Below are 6,853 nucleotides of genomic sequence, written 5' to 3'. Positions count from 1 at the left end.
CCGGCACAGTTGAATGTGGCTGAAATTTTATGTTTGTGCATCACAGTGTTGCCATGCTGTTTTCTATATATTTCTTTCATAATATTTCAATCAATGTTAAATGTAGGTACCTACAAGAATAATAGAATAATAACATTTACTTCTTCGTCATTATACTAGGTATAATGACAAATGAGGTGTCAAATTAAAGCTTATAATCCAAGGATAGTACTAAAGGTAAGAAATTAGACCTAGGTTGTCTGTCCGTCTGTCTGACCGCGAATATATTGTGGAGCAACATATAATTTTTCTTCTTCAATGACAGTAGATATGAAATATACGTCAATTTAAGAATTTCAATTGAAAATAATATGAATTATTTAAGAAAGTTGCAATATTTCTCCCCTATTCGCGCACGATCGTTTCTCAATTCCCTTCCAAGTACTTGCACACCGCAAATAGTGAGCCATACGAGATGTAATAGGTATATGAGATATAATATATACTCAACCAAACTTATATGGAATCACTATGTATTTGAAACCTGCAGCTTTTGGAAGCTATAGGCGTATTTTAGTTGAAATGATAAGAAGAAGAGTTGCCGTGTCCAAGGACTATATATAGCAGGAGAAAGTTACGAGATCCCGAGTTAACCTGGAAGCACAAGATTGATCACGTAAATTGGTGTCTTCCATAGGCGCCCATACCCATTGGCAGGGGGGGGGGCGTGGCCCCCTGGCTTTTCGGCTGCTTTAAACTATATATGGTTATCCAAAGTATACAAAATATAATGTGCAACATTTTCACGTCTGCCCCCCCCTGAAAATTTTTATATGGGCGCCGGTGGTGTCTTCAACACCAAAACTGGAACATTTGAAATTGGAAAAGTGTGCTATTTTCAAACAAAACTACTTAGGATTTGTAAAATCAGATGATTAACGAATTCGTGTACATGGAGGGGGAAGAAGACAAGCAAGAACGGAAACTGACAGATTTTGTTCACAAATTAACAGAGGAACGGTCATGTTCAGAGGGAGGAATTATGATCGGTAAAAATCCTTTAATTTTCATCCAACCAACTTTAATAGCTCGCAGGTATGTTGATTTGGTTAGGCTCCCAAGCAAGAGGTTAGTTAGGCTTCCAAGAGGTGCAAAGGAGGAAAGAAAATTAAATTTAGCTTTATTTTCCTTTAATAAAAAATATTAGATGATTCCATATATGTAAGTTTGGTTGTGTGTATATTATAGTAGGCATAGCTAGTACTATACTATATAACAAGCTAAGGATTGTTTGTTGAAGTGAATACTTCTTATCACTCGGTATGGTGTTTTTGCACGGACTCGAAATCGTATTTGGAGTCATTCGAAAAATCGAGACTCGTGTAGTAACCTTGTAGTATACAGTAATGTACATCCATATACACTTATTTTAATTTTATTAGGCCCGGTCTTTTCACCTCCGAATAATTAGATATCTAGAAGTTTATTTAACAGATTTACATGATATCTGCCAGATAAACTTCCCGATAACTATTTATTCAGAGCTAAAAAGACCGGGCCTTAATAAACTAAGTACCTACAGATCCCAAATTTTCTATAATTTGACTGGTTTTAGGGTTTGACTATTTCAAGTAAAGATCTTGAAATTATATTATTGAATGGGTTTGGGGTGATTTCAACCCTTTTGTGGTTAATTTGTTCAGTTATTTTCCAAAAAATCTAGTGCGACACATGTTTTTATACCAAAACTAAATGTATAGATTCCGAATTTTCTATTCTCGACTGGCTTTGGTTTTAACCCTATAGGGTTTGATTTGTTCAGTTTTTCCAAAAATTATGGTGCGACACTTGTTTTTATAGTAAAACTAAGTGTAGACACCAAATTTTATATTATTGACCGGGTTAGGGGCGGTTTCAATCTTCTGGGATTGATTTGTTAAGTTTTTTCATGAAATATAGATTTCGATTTTTTAATTTTTGACTGGTTTCGGGATGGTTTTAACCCTATAGAGGTTGATTTGTTCAGTTTTTCCAAAAAATATAGTGCGACACATATTTTTACGACAAAACTAAGAATGGATCCAGAATTTTATATTATTCACTGAGTTCGGGGTGGTTTCAACATTATAGTGATTGATTTGTTCAGTTTTTCTGAAAAATATAGTGCGACACATTTTTTATGGTAATATAGATTCCCAATGTCTTAATAACTGAATAAAGTTAAATAAAAGTATATAAAATTAAATAATATTAAATAAAAAAAATTAAAATAAAATTGAATTCGAATGGAATCAATCGAATCGGACCCAAAGTATTCACTTCTCTTGGCACTCCCCAAGTGCTACGCTCTTTTTTATTATACAGGGTGAGTCATGAGGAACTGTACATACTCCTACCTCGTATAGAGGCTCCTATGAGGAATAACAAATGACCATTAAAAAGTGTCTGCTTCCATTGCTCAATAATATACAAGGCGAGTTTCGCATTTTGACAGAAATTTGTATTCGTCATAATTTTTGAACGGTCAGATCGATGTGTCTCTTATTTTGGTCAATCGTTACACTATTACCACTTACCACCCAATCAACTGATTTATTCAAACTAGAAAAAAAATCAGGTCCGGCTTTAAAAAATTAGCTCGTTTGGGTCTTAGAAAAAATTTCACCCTGTACAAGCTTTTTGAAAACTTAATATGAATTTTACATATTAGACAAATAGCCAATTAAAATGGCATATTTATTTTTTTCCCCACACCATTACTTAATGTTTTATAAAAAAATCAAATTTGACTATGAATTAAAAGTTTGGTAAAGTGAACCACAGATTTAAAAAAATTAACTTTTATTACAAAAATTAATTTTTTTTAAACAAATATTTAATTTATGTTACTACCCAATCAACTGATTTATTCAAACTAGAAAAAAATCAGGTCCGGATTTAAAGAATTAGTTCATTTGGGTCTTAGGGAAAATTTCACCCTGTATACGCTTTTTGAAAACTCTAATATGAATTTTACAAATTAGACAATTAAAATGGCTTATTTATTTTTCCCCACACGATTACTTAATTTTTTATAAAAAAAATAAATTTGACTATGAATAATTAAAAGTTTGTTATAAAGTGAACCATAGATTTAAAAAAAAATAACTTTTATTACAAAAATTAATTTTTTTTGAACAAATATTTAATTTATGTTACCACCCAATTAACTGATTTATTCAAAATAGAAAAAAATCAGGCCCGGATTTAAAAAATTAGTTCGTTTTGGTATTTAAAAAATTTTACCCTGTATACGCTTTTTGAAAACTCTAATATGAATTTTACAAATTAGACAAAATAGGCAAATAAAATGACATATTTATTTTTTCCTCACACGATTACTTCATTTTTTATTAAAAAATCAAATTTGTCAAAATCGGAATTTTAACCTAAAAATGAAAAAAAAAAAATGAAATCACGGTTTAACTCGCTACAACTCTGTCTGTTTCATTTTAATATTTGTTTCTGAAATTTTTACAGCGCATATCTCTGATCATTATGAAGACTATGAAAATTGTTGTAGACTTTCAGTCTTCTTCTCGTAAAAGTTATAAATTTTTAAAAATAAAAGGTGCAGATTCGAAAATTGCAAAATTAGGTGAAAAAATTTAAAATTTATCTATTCGATCACGTCTATGTTAAACTATAGAGTCCAAAGTGAAGTGTAATGGGGAGTTTTAGATCTAGACGTGTTATAGAAAAAAAAAAAAAATGGTAAAACTTTTAATTTTAAGAAAAACGTTTAATTTTTTTTTATTTTTATGGTAAAATTGCGATTTTGACAAATTGGATTTTTTAATAAAAAAAAATTAAGTAATCGTGTAGGGAAAAAAATAAATATGCCGTTTTAATTGCCTATTTGTCTAGTTTGTAAAATTCATATTAGAGTTTTCAAAAAGCGTATACAGGGTGAAATTTTTTCTAAGATCCAAACGAACTAATTTTTTAAAGCCGGACCTGATTTTTTTCTAGTTTGAATAAATCAGTTGATTGGATGGTAACATAAATTAAATATTTGTTTTGAAAAAAATTAATTTTTGTAATAAAAGTTAATTTTTTTAAATTTATGGTTCACTTTACCAAACTTTTAATTCATAGTCAAATTTGATTGTTTATAAAAAAATAAGTAATCGTTTGGGGAAAAAATAAATATGCCGTTTTAATTGCCTATTTGTCTAATTTGTAAAATTCATATTAGAGTTTTCAAAAAGCGTATACAGGGTGAAATTTTTTCTAAGACTCAAACGAACTAATTTTTTAAAGCCACCCCTGATTTTTTTCTAGTTTGAATAAATCAGTTTATTAGGTGGTAATAGTGTAACGATTGACCAAAATAAGAGACACATCGATCTGACCGTTCAAGAATTATGACGAATACAAATTTCTGTCAAAATGCGAAACTCGCCCTGTATATTATTAAACAATGGGAGCAGACACTTTTTAATGGTCATTTGTTATTCCCAATAGGGGCCTCTATACGAGGTAGGAGTATGTACAGTTCCTCATGACTCACCCTGTATGCTCGCACTACCTACACATAAACTTATTCAATATTAAGCTATGTTTTAATGATAATAATTAAGCATGTAGTAATCTAAAATTATGTAGTTTACATATTCTAAAAAAACTTGATATTTATACACCTGTTTAAAATATATGTAAGCGACTTATCAACAGAAAACGGAGGTACAGAAGACGATATTCGTATAAGGATAAGAAAAGCACAACAAGCATTCAGCATGCTTAACCTTGTCTGGGGGTCTGGCGAGTACACTACAAGGACAAAGATCCGAATATTCCAGTCAAATTTTATGTCTGTTCTATACTCTACGGATGTGAAACCTGAAAAGTGACCAAAACCCTTACAGATAAACTGCAGGTATATGTTAACAAATGTCTACGAAGAATTGTCCGTATTTTCTGGCCAAACACCATCAGAAACGGAGATCTGCTACACCTGACCCAACAAAAGAGGGTAGAAAATGAAATAAAATCCAGAAAGTGGGGGTGGATAGGTCACACACTCCGAAAAGATAGTTCCAGTATTACAAAGGCTGCCCTAGAGTGGAATCCCCAAGGAAAAAGAAAAAGAGGTCGCCCATCACAAACTTGGAGAAGATCCATCATGGACGGGATAAGAGGTCAAGGAAAGTCTTGGAATGAGGTGAATCCTTAGCGCAAAACAGATCCCGATGGCGGATTTTCACTCAAGCTCTATGATCCACTTAGGAGTTCAAGAACATTGTAATATATACAGGGTGTTTGGTAATGAATGGGCCATGATTAACCTTAGACTCCCGAGAATAAAATAGGTCGATTTAAGCTAACTTACCTTAATGCAAAAGTTTATAACAACCGAAATACAGGGTGTCAAAGTTAAACTCTTATTTTATTAATTCTTGAATATTTCCTGACAGGTATGGGGTAACAACACGAAATTTGGTAAGCGGGAGTTTTTTGGGATGAGAAATCTAAATTCGCCACCAAAAATGATGTATTACCCAGAAGACGTCACATACGTTTTTCAGTGCTCATATAATAGGGTCTAGGACGTTTCATCGCCGCCGTTTCGATGCCGCCAGTTCGATGCCGATGCCGGCCGATTCATCGCCAGTCAATTAATCGCTATCTGATATATTTCCGAATTTTCGACAATTACAATTATTAGTTATTTTTAGTATTAATTAGGAATTCTAAGAAATGCGAGATATAACGGCGATGAAATGGACTGGCGATGAACCGGCGGCATCGAAACGGCCGGCGATGAACCGGCGGCATCGAAACGGCCGGCGATGAACCGGCGGCATCGAAACGTCCCATTCCGATATAATACGTTCAGTTTTTTTATCTTCCACTCTACATACTTTTTGAATAAAAACTTTTACTTAAAAAAGGTATATATGTTACCGTTAAAACCCGATTTCAGTTAAAACCCGAATTTACTAGGAAAAACTAGTTTTAACTAAGCGCTTCAGACAATTCTAGTTTTAACTAGTCAAAACTAGATTTGACTGCTATATTCAGTTAAAACTAGAAATCCCGAACGGATTTCATTTAGAGTAAGAGTAGTTTATATTAGTTCAAAGTAGCTTTTTTGGAATTACTGGCGAATACCAGTTAAAATTGTTGCAAGAGACAAGTATGTATTACGGCTTGTTCGGGGTAGTGTTAATGACGAAGGCGGCCGGTCGGTAGCAAAGTATTGTGAGAAACTGTTGATAGTTTTGCATCGTTTTTATTGATTATATTACACCACTGTGTATTATTCACCATTAGTGATAATATCGAAGATCAGATTGAGAGCAGAGGTATAAGAACGTGAAAAAAACGTGTTTTGGAAGTGATTTTACAAATGGAAGAGACAGAGAAGAAAGAACGTCACTACAATGTTGTGACCAAAAGCATATTATAATAAATTAATGGTCGAAGTACAAGATACGGAACTGTCTGCCAAGAAAACACCATTACAAAATCGAAGACTTAGATTTAGAATTGTTGAAGTTGGCGAGATAAAAAAGTTAGCTTCTAAAATTGATCCCATCAAATATTATGTACCTGTCGAAAATATTTTTGGGTAATTGAAGCATATAAAATAATGTTGCTATTTTTCATGAAAATCGGGATAGGTTGAAGACTGCAACCGCCAGGAAATAGGCAAATATAACTTTTTATTGATGTGATCAGTAGTTTTATACCAATGTGTGAAACCTGCCAACGGAAGAAGACTAAAAATATTAAAACGAATAGAGGTCTTGTGTCCAAACCTATATTGTGATTCAGAAACGAATAGTCGCTGTCAGGTAGATTTAATCAAAATGCAATCCCAAGAGAATCG

Source organism: Diabrotica virgifera, chromosome 8, assembly GCF_917563875.1.
Source record: "Diabrotica virgifera virgifera chromosome 8, PGI_DIABVI_V3a".
NCBI lineage: Eukaryota > Metazoa > Arthropoda > Insecta > Coleoptera > Chrysomelidae > Diabrotica > Diabrotica virgifera.
The sequence above is the reverse complement of the archived record's forward strand: the minus strand, read 5'-3'. Positions refer to the sequence as shown.